Source organism: Dendrobates tinctorius, unplaced genomic scaffold, assembly GCF_039654945.1.
Source record: "Dendrobates tinctorius isolate UK_male_01 unplaced genomic scaffold, ASM3965494v1 ptg000143l, whole genome shotgun sequence".
Taxonomy (NCBI): Eukaryota; Metazoa; Chordata; class Amphibia; order Anura; family Dendrobatidae; genus Dendrobates; species Dendrobates tinctorius.
The window spans coordinates 31,425,103-31,437,659 of record NW_027361810.1 but is presented as its reverse complement, the minus strand read 5'-3'; the positions used below and the strand labels follow the sequence as shown (position 1 = coordinate 31,437,659).

At 45.2% G+C, this 12,557-nt stretch overlaps 1 protein-coding gene across 6 annotated transcripts in view; it reads left to right on the top strand.

The window, feature by feature from the left end:
• The window catches only part of RBMS1 (RNA binding motif single stranded interacting protein 1), a 210,844-nt gene extending 198,527 nt beyond the window's left edge, over positions 1-12,317 (top strand). For 5 of the 6 annotated variants that reach the window (XM_073545721.1, XM_073545725.1, XM_073545719.1 and 2 more), the window contains exon 14: positions 9,196-12,317. The gene's annotated coding sequence lies outside the window, so the exon portion shown is untranslated. The remainder of the gene's footprint in view (positions 1-9,195) is intronic. The other variant, XM_073545720.1, reaches the window with a different exon arrangement.
• The last annotated feature ends 240 nt before the right edge of the window (positions 12,318-12,557 follow it).

The window sequence follows — 12,557 nt, the reverse complement described above, 5'->3', positions numbered from 1 at the left end:
TATTTACCCTGGCCTCCAACCCCGCCAGCTACATCTCTGAAGTGGCGTCAGCACAATCTACACTTGTTCCTGTGTTACTGGTGCTCAGTCCCGTCAGTTGATCCCCTGATGTTTGTCCGGCAAGTTCGCCAGCTCTGTCCTCATTCCCACTACTGGTTATGGGAATGTGGACAGAGCAGGAGACCTTGCCGGACACACATCAGGGGATAAACTGATGGGACTGAGCCACAGGAACACAGGAACAAGTGTAGATTGTGCTGACGCCACTTCAGAGATGTAGATGGCGGGGTTGGAGGTCAGGGGAAATAGTAGAGACAGTGGAGCCAGAGACCTAAGTTGGGCACGGTTAAAAATCAGTAGTGGTTTGAATGTTGATGGAGCTGGTGACTTTGCCGTCCACACAGCAGGGGATCAGCTGGCATTACTGAACCCCACTAACACAGGAGCTAGTGTGTTTCTCTGTGCAGACGACACATCTGAGCGACAACTGGCTGTGTTGAAGCAAAGGGATTATAGTTCAGGTGGTAGAAAAATGAACACACCAGCAGACCTGGATACAGTTGCCAACCACTAATTTAGTCTGTAAGAGGAATGGCAAAGTCTTTGGAGATCCAGGCCTTGTTCATTTTCAGAAAAGTCAGCCGGTCAACATTATCGGAAGATAGTCGCATGCGACGGTCTGTTAGTACACCACCTGCGGCACTAAAGACACGTTCCGATAATACACTGGCAGCAGGGCAAGCCAGCACCTCCAATGCATACTGGCTAAGCTCTGGCCATGTATCCAGCTTAGAGACCCAAAACTTGAAGGGGGAAGAGCCATCTGGGAGTACAGCGACAGGGCAAGACATGTAGTCTGACACCATCTGACGGAAGCGTTGCCTCCTGCTGACTCGAGGCGTCGCTGATGGTGTGGACACACAAAACTTTGCCACATTTGGGCCATAGTGGTCTTGCCTTGTGCTGCGGCGCTGCCTCTGCTCCCTCTTTGTGCAGAGTTTCCTCCACTGCCTCGACGCACAGAGCTGCTTTGTAAAGCACTAGCAACAATGCTGTCGGGTGGAATGGAAAACATTATGGACTGCACCAGTGACTCTTCGTACTCCCGCATTTTACGCTCCCGGTTCAACGTTGGTATGAGCCTTTGTACGCTGTCCCGGTAGCGAGGATCTAGGAGGGTGTACACCCAATAATCAGCCGAGACGAGAATGTGGGCGATGCGGCGGTCGTTTCTCAGGCACTGCAGCATGAAATCAACCATGTGCTGCAGACTCCCAACTGCCAAAGAACCGCTGTCCCCTGTTTGAGGCGTGACCTCGGCCTGCTCTGCATCACCCCACCCTCGCTGTACATACTGAGTAGAGGTTTGTGTACCTCCCTCCTCTGGAGAGATGTCTTCCTCCTCCATCGACTCCTCCTCATCCTCCTCACAAAGTGTCCCCTGCCTAGGCCTTTGTGAGGAAACACGTAGCGCAGACTGTCCAGAAGCAGATGGCATTTGGGACTCCTCATCCTCCACCTCTTCTGAAACCTCATCCCTTAGTGCTTGCAGTGTTTGTTGAAGCAGGCAGATAAGGGGGACAGTCATGCTGACTAGTGCATCATCTGCACTCGCCATCCGCGTGGATTCATCGAAGGCACGCAAAACGAGGCAGATGTCCTTCATAGAGGCCCACTCAATGGTGCTGAAGTGTGAACGGCGCACAGTGCGACTTGTTTGCGCCTGATGCAGCTGGTACTCCATGACTGCTGCCTGCTGCTCACACAACCGCTCCAACATATGTAACGTTGAATTCCACCGGGTGGGTAGGTCACATATGATGCGATGTTCCGGAAGGCCAAATCGTCGCTGCAGAGCAGCGAGGCGCGATCTTGCCGTGCTGGAACGTCGCAAGTGAGCGCACTCTATGCGGACCTTGTGCAACAGTGCAGCAAGATCCGGATAGTCCCTCAGAAAGCTCTGCACGACCAAGTTAAGAACATGTGCCAGACATGGGATGTGTGTGAGGTTGCCTAGGCCAAGAGCTGCCACCAGATTTCGGCCATTGTCACACACTACCAAGCCCGGCTGGAGATTCGCTGGCCCAAACCACACATCGCTCTCCAGCTTGATAGCATTCCAGAGCTCCTGCGCTGTGTGGCTTCGATTCCCCAAAGAAATTAATTTGAGTACAGCCTGTTGACGTTTGGCCACGGCTGTGCTCATATCGGTCGTAACAGGCTCCTGCTCTGCTGTTTCTGAGGAACTTGAGTAGGAGGAGGAGTCTATGTGTACAGACTGGAGTCCTGCAATCCGTGGCGTTGGAAGAACACGTACAGCTCCACTCTCCAGATCCGTACCCGGCTCCACAACATTGACCCAGTGGGCAGTGAGGGAAAGGTATCGTCCCTGTCCATGGTTACTGGTCCACGCATCGGTGGTCAGGTGGACCTTGCTACTAACGGCGTTTAGTAGCGCATGTTTTATTTTGCCCTCAACATGTTTCTGCAGGGCAGGGACGGCTCGCCTGCTGAAATAAAAGCGGCTGGGCACGTTGTATTGGGGGACTGCCAATGCCATTAAGTCCCGGAAGGTGTCAGTGTCCACCAGCCTGAATGACAGCATTTCAACTGCCAGAAGTTTGGCAATGCCAGCATTCAGAGACTGTGCTCGGGGATGGTTTGCCGAGTAAGGGCGCCTTTTATCCCATGCCTGTGCTACCGATGGCTGTGATGGATGGGAACGTGCTGCTATGGGTGTAATCTGACAGGGTCTCCGGACAACAGTGGCAGAGGTTCTTCCTTGGCGATCCTGTGAGGAAGCCGAACCAGCAGTGTGTGAGCTGGAGGAAGAGGCCCCAACACGAACTGAAGAGGTGGTAGGTGGTGCTGTACGTTGGCCTACGTCTTCAGGGTGTCTCTGCAACTCCAACTCGTGCTTGGTGCGCACATGTTTCCACATATTTGTGGTATTGAGGTTGCTGACATTTCTCCCTCTTTTGACTCTCTGATGACACAGCTTGCATTTGACAAAGCAAATGTCATCTGCAACTGTGTCAAAAAAGGACCACGCACTGCAACTCTTGTGAGCGCCCGGTTTGCCTTTGGAAGGAGGAATGCTCCTAACGGGTGCCGAAGTGGAGGGTAGAGGCAACCAAGTCTTCGCCCTCCCTCTGCCTCCTGTTTTGGCCGGTAGGGGAATCTCTTCCTCCGAGCTGCTCCCACCACCTTCCTGTTGCTCACGCCATGATGGGTCAAGGACCTCATCATCTTCCCTCCCCTCTTCAAACAGCTGCTTCTCCGGGGTTGTCTCGCCAGCACCGTACGCACCAGAAAGTGGCAACTGAGTCTCGTCATCATCTGATGCGTACTGAGGTGTGCTGACCATAGGCACTGGCCCACTCGCCTCTTCAGATTCAGAGGGACAAAGAAGTTGCGCATCACTGCATACTCCCTCTTCTTCACATTCAGGAATGCTGCTTGGCTGGCCCCCTCTTTCCAAGCCAACAGATTCCGAGAACAGAAGTAGAGACTGTGATGGCTCCTGTCCATGTCTCTCTGACTGCCTGGGCACTTTGGCAGGTGGTGAAGAGACAGATGGTTGCTCTTCGGTGCTCTGACCCTGAGAGGATGCGGAAGTAATTGAAGTCGATGCGTTAGCTGCCATCCATCCGACAACGGCTTCAATTTGTTCCTCCCGCAGCAGTGGGGTACGTTGAGGTCCTACAAAGCTGCGCATAAAGGACTGATGCCTGCTAAAACTGGGGGATGCTGATCCACTGGTGCCCGCAGCAGGCCCAGAATCCCCACGTCCTCTACCTGTAGAATCCCCACGTCCTCTCCCTGCAGAATCCCCACGTCCTCTCCCTGCTGAAACTCCACGCCCACGCGCCTTACTCCCTGCCTTCTTCATCTTGCAAGACTGCTTAAGATAGGCAAAAAAGTACAAAGGGGGGCCTTAGTGTGCTTATTCCTGAACAGCTGGTTACAGGTACAAGAAACACTAATTTTATGAAGTGTGTGTGTGTGTGGACTAGACTTTAATAGGAGCTGATGTGGCCTACACAAGTTCAAAATGTAGTGTTTGGTGAACTTTTTTTGTGGTTTCTTTGTTGGAAACAAACTCAAAGTATGTGAACAAAGAATTGAAACTGATAGTATCACCAACTTTTTGGAGCTATTACAATGCAGGCAGGTAACCTACAATGCAAAAGATGAGGCTCCAAAAAAATTGGGTAATACTAATCTGGCTGCGCCGGCAGGGCACAAGCCAGAAAAAAAGGCTCCTCTATCTACTCCTATATAGTGTTTGCAACCAACCAATGTTGATGGATACGGATGGATGCACACTAATAGGAGAAGAAAAAATGAGCTGCACTCAAAGACAAATATGTGTGAGGCAGTGACGCACGTTGAGCGTCCTACAACCAGACGTAGCTGCAGGACACTCTACTCAGCGTGAGCTGCACTCACACACAGTCAGAGGCCTCTCAGACAGCCGTCAACAGTGCAGCTAAGTGGGCACTGGCACTGACAGGCTGCAGAAAGGCTCCGCTGTGTACTCCTTTATAGTGTTTGCAACCACCGTAGATGGAGACGGATGGATGCACACTAATAGAAGAAAAAATGAGCTGCACTCAAATAAAAATATGTGTGAGGCACTGACGCACGCTGAGCGTCCTACAGCCAGACGTAGCTGCAGGACACACTACTCAGCGTGAGCTGCACTCACACACAGTCAGAGACCTCTCAGACAGCCGTGAACAGTGCAGCAAAGTGGACACTAGCACTGAAAGGCTGCAGAAAGGCTCCGCTGTCTACTACTAGTGTTTGCAACCAACGTATATGGATACGGATGGAAGCACACTAGATTGAAATTATGTAAAAAATGCAGCTCAAAAAATAAAAGATGTATGAGGCAGCAGTGATCACACTGGGTGGCCTACAGCCTGACGTGGCTGCAGGACCCACTCCACAGCGTGAGCTGCACTCACACAGCCCTTGCAGACAGCTGTGAACACTGCTGCTAGGGCAAAGAAGGCTACAGTGGTGGTTTATGTAGCCTGGGTAAAGCACTAGATGTTTGGTGGAATCGCTATTTCTAACTGTCCCTCACAGTCTTCTACAGCAGCCTGTCCCTAACTGAATTCACAGCAGAGTGACCAGAAATGGCGGCTGCGGTGGCTTTTATAGTGCATCATGACATCATTTCGGCAGCCAATCACAGCCATGCCAATAGTTAACATGCCTACATGCCTAACAGGATGTGCCCACACTTCGGAGGATTCCCATTGGCTTAATCAAAGCAAGCAGGCTCATAGCATGATGGGAACTTCCTATTCCGATTCCGATTCCGGAATCCGATATGACAAAAGTATCGGAATTAAGTATCGGAATTCCGATACCGCTAATATCGGCCGATACCCGATACTTGCGGTATCGGAATGCTCAACACTAGTCACGAGTCTCCGCTGTGGGGGGTAGTTGCTGAAATTCAATATGACATGATTAGTGTGTAGTTGCGGTCAGTGTTTCCTTACTGTATGTCAGTAACTAGTTTTGGGGCCCCTTCATTCTGAGGTTCGAGCTGTCAGAGCTCACCAATCGGGAACGATGTCGCATACAAGCTAAAGGAAAACCTCTTTAAATTGGACCGTTTGCTGACTTTTTTTTTTTTTTACATGGAGTACGTCCTCCAATTGTTGCTGCTCTTGATTCTGGGACAATTTTTTTTTTTTTTTTTTTCCTGTGTTCTTCTGTTCCAAAGTTATTTCTCCCTCCTCCCGGGTAATAAAGAGCTTCCAATAAGCAAATTTTTCTTTAAACCAACTGAGTGTTCACTACAGACCTGTGCGAGCATTTACTTTTCCCCCTTCTTCGATAATGGCCAATCAAAACATGTTTTTCTTTCTTCCTGACACAAATGCATTTTGATTGGCCAGTCTCATAGAGGAGAAAAAGCAAACGCCCACAGAAGAAGTTCTGTGCTATATGCTTAGTTGGGTGAAGATAAAATTTGCATATTGGATATCTTTCATTAGCAGGGGGTCATAACTTCAGAAGTGAGAGCCACAGGGAGAAAAAAAGTGTTTCCAGAATTAATAGAGAATCACCAATTGGAGCAGGTATTGAGTTAAACACTCAGAGGGGCCTTTTTGCTGCCTTTTTTTTTTTAATTTAATCTAGCAGCAATATCCGTATAGATACCTGAAATTACCCTGAGGGTATGCACAATATTTAGATTGAGGTCATGACTAATATTAGTTATTTTACGAATAAAGCTATATTTGAGGCTATGGATACCTTTGGGGGTACTTTATGCCAAAAATAATTTTTACACTTTGGTGGTTTTGTTAAAAATGTTGCACCCCTTTTGATTCTATGATTTCCCTGCACATTGCTGGGTGCAGAATGAGTTAACGAAGAATCCGTTAGTGAGCTTTTTATGAAAGGGGAAATTTTAACGGTCTTTTTCTGGAGCTCCTCTGTGCTGATTTATGACTACATAAGACATCAAGAAAAGCTAAACTTAGGCTAGTTTCACACTAGGGTATGGAGGAGCTGCGGAGGGATGCAGACTTTGTCCGTGAAGCTCCGCCCACTGCCGCGCATCCTCCGTTCAGCTCCAGCATGCGGCCTGCATATCCTATCTTTAGCATTGGGTACGCAGGCCAAGCCGATGTATGCGGATGCCTCCGCATGCGTCCTTTTGACGGTGCGGCGACCTGCGCCGAACTCAACGTGTTGCATTTTGTTGCGGTCGCTACACCGTCAAAAAGACGCATGTGGAGGCATCTGCATACATCGGCACAGCCTGCGTACCCAATGCTAAAGATGGGGTACGCAGGCCTCATATTGGAGCTGAACGGAGGAGGCGCGGCAGTGGGCGGAGCTTCACTGAGGAAGTCCGCGTCCCTCCGCAGCTCCTCCATACACTAGTGTGAAACTAGCCTTAAGGTACTGTCACACTTAGCGATGTACCAGCGATCCTGACCAGCGATATGACCCGGTCAGGATCGCTGGTACATCGCTAAGTGGTCGCTAGTGAGCTGCCACACAGGCAGATCTCACCAGCGACATCGCTGGGGACAGGGGTCGCTACTTACCTGTCACACTAGGCGATCCTGCGTCCTCCCGCCCGCGTCCACGCGTCGCTCGTCCTCACAGCAGGAAGCTGACGACGAGAAACAGTCCTGAACGTTCTCGCGCGATCAGCGATAACCAGCGGGGGAGCCGGTCGTAGGTAAGTATCAGACACAGCGATATCGCTAGCAATATCGCTATAACGTCACTAGTTATAGCGATATTGCTAGCGATATCTCTTAGTGTGACAGGCCCTTTAGATGTGCTCATAAATCAACTCAGAGGAACTCAAAAAAAGTTTACACAGACTCTGTTAGAACATTCTCAGTTAACCCAATTCTGCAACCTGTGCACTGAAACAGTCTGAAAAAGCCAACCGGTGAAAATCTAATTGCGAAAAGTAGTTTTCACCCAAAATACATGCATTTGTTTATCTTTTTTAAAGATTTTGCTGATCAGCGGGAATTCAATGTTCCTCATTATAAAAGGGAAGTAGAGCCAGTTTGTGAAAGGAAATATTTTAAAGGTGCCACAACAGTGGTGTCTCTCTTGCCTCCCCAGAAGAACTACAACACAGCCCTAATCAATTCAGTGGAGCTGTACTGTGGATTTCATTATAGCGGGGGACTAGGTAGTCAGTTGTGCAAATCAAAAGGGGCTACTACCTCTTCGTTCTCTGGATTGGATACAATTTCAAAACTGAAACACCCATAGGCCTCCATTTTACATATTTTGAGGGGTATTCTCATCAAATAAAGTTTTGGTACAAAGTTATGGGTTGTCCTAATATTTTATGGTCATGGTCGCAGTCAGATGGTCGATGATCGCGTCATAGTGCACAGACTGGTTGGCGGCTATTCTGACCAGGGCATGACAGCTGCATAAAAGTGCATTCTGTCACGCTTAGGTCCGTAGAGCCGCCAGCCAGTCCGAGCATGGTGATGCGATGGTCGTCCGTGTTATGCGGCCGTCTGACTGTGCCCTAAGAGGTAGAACATACTCTGTATTAGGCTATCTATAAAAGCGTATACCCTTAAAGGGCGCCGCTGCGCTGATTTTGTTAGCGTAGTATCTATTAGTAAAAAAAAAAATTTACGTAGGGAGGGGAGGTCAGGCGAGTTCAGCCACGGCTTATGTGAGCAGCATTGCTGAGATGGTTCGGACGTCGATTGCTGCCGTCCATCCTCTTGGTGCTTTTGTCACAATGGCAACCATCTGTACACAGACACTCAACACGGCCATTCTGGAAATAGCTGTATCACTCTGGATAGTGTGAGCTGGAGCCGCGATACTGTTTGTTCTCAGATGGGCGGTAATCCATTTATCTGGAGTGGCTGCAAAAACCCCTTTCCAGTAAGTGACATCAGCGTATCCAGCTGCTCGTCTGTACCGCTGCAATATACACTGCGCTACAATCATGGCACCTTCTGCCTTTAAAGGGAAAAGTCTAATATTTATATATAAGCCTGCCTGCTAATTAGACTTAAAGGGGTTGTTCAATGGAGAAAAGTAATTGCATATCCGCCGGATAGGTGATAGCTAGTGATGAGTGAACGTGCTGGGATAAGGTGTTATCTGAGCATGCTCGGGTGCTAACAGAGTGTCTTCGGAGTGCTCGAAAAACATGTTTGAGTCCTCGTGCCTACATGTCTCGCGGCTGTTCGACAGTAACAACACATGTAGGGATTGCCTAACTGCGTATTCCAGGGACCAAACTTTTAAAATGAATGTGTAAAGTAAAAAAAATAAAATAAAAAATGTTTCATTTTCAAACAATTCAGTCCCTTAAAAAATATTACATTTTAGCTTATAAAAGTAGTTAGTTTTTATTTTCAAGTCTTCACACGCTGCAAAAATCAGAATGACCTGGAGATGGAGATTCCCTTTACATTGATGGAATCTGGGTCTCTTCCCCTATACATTGATGGAATCTGGGTCTCTTCCCCTATACATTGATGGAATCCAGGTCTCTTCCCATATATCATTCTGCTCTTGGATGGGATAGCAGAAACCTGTGTGTGTGTGGGGGGCAGATCCTTTAAATAATGCATTTATTTCCTAATATGAACTATCAGATTTGTTGATAATCTAAACTGATCCAAACCAAATTTTCTCCTTTTTTTTCTCTTTCAGACAGAATGATGACCTTGATTGGGGGAAAATAAAGGTTCAGATGCTGAAACAATCATGGATTTTTCTGAACAATCAAGCTTTATGAATTGACAGTTTTGCACAGGTTCTTGGGAAAAAAAAAATTGTTATTTATAATGAAATCAACTCGAACTATTTTTGCTATAAGTTCTATGAGGTGCATAAAAAAAACAAAAAACAAACCTTCAATTCATCTAGTGGCTGTTCCCCTGAACAGGTTTATTTTATTATGAGATTTTTTATCAAGTAACCTAACACAAAAAGAGACAGACTCTGAGTTTCTCTGGATATGCACAGGTGGCCATGTCTTTGAATACATGTGCATAACAGAAATTTGTGTTACTTTTATTTTTTTTTTTCTTATGAGAATCTTCTGTGTTTAACTTTTTTTTAAAGAATATTTTTGCTTTTTTTTTTTTTCCTTTTGTTTGTGGGGTTTTTTTTTTTTACTTTTTAAAGGTTAACAATTTTACTGGCAAGAAACCAGCGAAACAGGTCATTGCGAAATTTAAATATTCCTGGTTTCTCCAAATTTTCAATTGGTTACAATAATTAAAAAAAGGTGTCTTTTGTGATGCCTCTGTGCTTGCAGTGTGAGTGTTGCTGTAGTGCAGTGTTGCAGTTGCTGTCCGTTCTGACTCCTTGTCATTTTTTCTCATAGCGTGAAGTGTCTTATCTTTTTTCAATGAATTCCAATTTGCCTTAAAACTTTTAATGCTGTAGCTATTTTTTTTTTCCTTCCTTGTAATTATTAGAAAAAAAATTTAAAAAAAAAAAAAATTTAAAAAAGTTTAAAAAAAAAAAGTGTAGATTGCTTTTGACCAAGTAAGCTGGTCAATTTTATTGCCTCGTAAAAAAAACAGCAGCATAGGGCTTTTAAAAGGTAGTCAATAAAATTGCTGAATATTTGGCTTTTTAATGTGTAGATGTTTTTTAGTTTAGGGTTTTTGGTTTTTTTTTCCTGTTTTTTTATGTAATATGTATGGTAGTGAAAAAGCTGTGGGTGGGATGGGAGGAGGGATAATGTTTTGTGTGAAACACATTTTTCTGACTGGGATGTTTTACTAAAATCCGTTGTTTGTAAGGCCTTATGCCAATAATTTGCTCTGGTAGTCTAAGAGATTTTAGGAAATCTGCTGTAAGATGCAATGTAAAAACTTTTCTGCTTAATTTTATTTTTTTAATTTTTTTTTTTCGGATAACTTGATGTTTTAGTGTCAGTAGAATATAGGAAATGGGATAGGGAATTTGTCAGTGAATGTGTTTAAAACAAAAACAAAAAAAAATTTTTTTTTGATATTTTTTTTTTTTTTTTCTTTTTACAATTTAACAATAGTGCTTTAGAAGATAGTTGATTGTGCTCAAAACCAAGCAAACAAAGTGCTGTTACAGCATAATGGCAAAAAGCTAAAGGACTTTAAAAATTAAAAAAAGCTGAGTTATATGTGGAATTGTCAGTGCATTGGGTACTAGCTCTCTATTAGGTGAAATAAAAAATTACAAAAAAAAAATAATAAAAAAAAGACTTGGCACTTTTTAAAGGTAACTTTACCAAAGAACAAAGAGCCAGTAACCAATCTTCCAGATTATTCTCAGCATGAAATTTTTCTGTACTCTTAATTTTTGCCGGACCAGTTTGCTGTTAGGAGAATGTGCCTTTTTTTGTACATTTGCATTTTTTTTAATAGTTTTTAATAGACGTATGGACACAATATAAAAGCATGAAGGAAGACTTGGATCCAAGCAGTGCCACACTTCACGTCATCACTACAAGTATTAATTGTAAAGATAAAATAAAAAAAAAAAAGTTTGAAACTATGAAATTTCCGATTGGCCAAATACTGCAATTTTTGTTTTATGCTAACAATATATACAGTGGGGAAAATAAGTATTTGATACACTGTAGGTGGTACAGCTTGCAAAATCGTCAGAGTGGAGAGGTCTGTAATTTTTATCGTAAGTACATTTCAACTGTGGGAGACAGAATCTTAAAAAAAAAAAAAAAAAAAAAATCCAGAAAATCACATTGTATGATTTTTACATAATCAATTTGCATTTTATTGCTTGAAATAAGTATTTAATATAAAAGAAAAACAACTCACTATTTGGAACAGAAACCTTTGTTTGCAATTACAGAGGTCAGACGTTTCCTGTAGTTCTTGACCAAGTTTGCACACAATGCAGGACCTTGAAATGCTTCATACGGAGCCACTCCTTAGTTGCCTAGGCTGTGTGTTTCGGATCATTGTCATGCTGGAAGACACAGCCACGTCCCATCTTCAATGCTTTCAATGAGGGAAGGAGGTTGTTGGCCAAAATATCACGATACATGACCCCATTCATCCTCCCTTCAATATGGCAAAGTCGTCCTGTCCCCTTTGCAGTAAAGCACACCCAAAGTATGATGTTTCCTCCAACATGCTTACCGGTTGTAATGGTGTTTTTTGGGTTGTAACCATCCTTCTTTCTCTACACAGTGAGTGGGATAGAAAAAAAAAAGTTCTATTTTGGTCTCATCTGTTCTCATGACCTTCTCCCATGATGCCTCCTATTGACCATCCAGATGATGATCATTGATAAACTTCACACGGGCCTGGACATGTGCTGGTGAGAGCAGGGGGACCTTGCGTGCCCTGTAGGATTTTAATCCATGACGGCATAGTGTGTTACTAACAGTAATGTTTGAGACTGTGGTCCCAGCTCTCTTCCGGTCATTGACCAGGTCCTCCCATGAAGCTGTGTGGGCTGATTTCTGACCTTTCTCAGAATCATCCTTACCCCACCAGGCAAGATCTTGTATGGAGCCCCAGACCGAGGAAGATTGACTGTCATCTTGTGTTTTTTCCATTTTCCAATAATTGCGCCAACAGTTGTTGCCTTCTCACCAAGCTCACCAAGCTATTGACCTGTAGCTCACCCCAACCTTGTTCAGGTCTATAATTTTGTCCCTGGTGTCCTTAGACAGCTCTTTGGTGTTGGCCATGCCGGATGGGATGGGCTGTGATTGATTGTGTGGACAGGTGTCTTTTATACAGGTAATGAGTTTAGAGAAGGAGGGCTACTTAAAGAAAAACTAAAAGATCTGTGAGGCTATGTACCCACGTTGCAGAAATGCGGAAATTTCCGCAACTCCCGCCGCGGGTAAAACGCATGTGAGTTCGCATGCATTTTTCCGGCGAAAAGCAAGCGTTTTTCGCTTGCGGAATGCTTGCGCATCCCAAGCGATTTCAAGCATTGCTTGGAAATGTGATTTGACAGGTTGGTCACACTTGTCAAGCATAGCGCTTGACAAGTGTGACCAACTTTTTACTATTGATGCTGCCTATGCAGCATCAGTAGTAAAA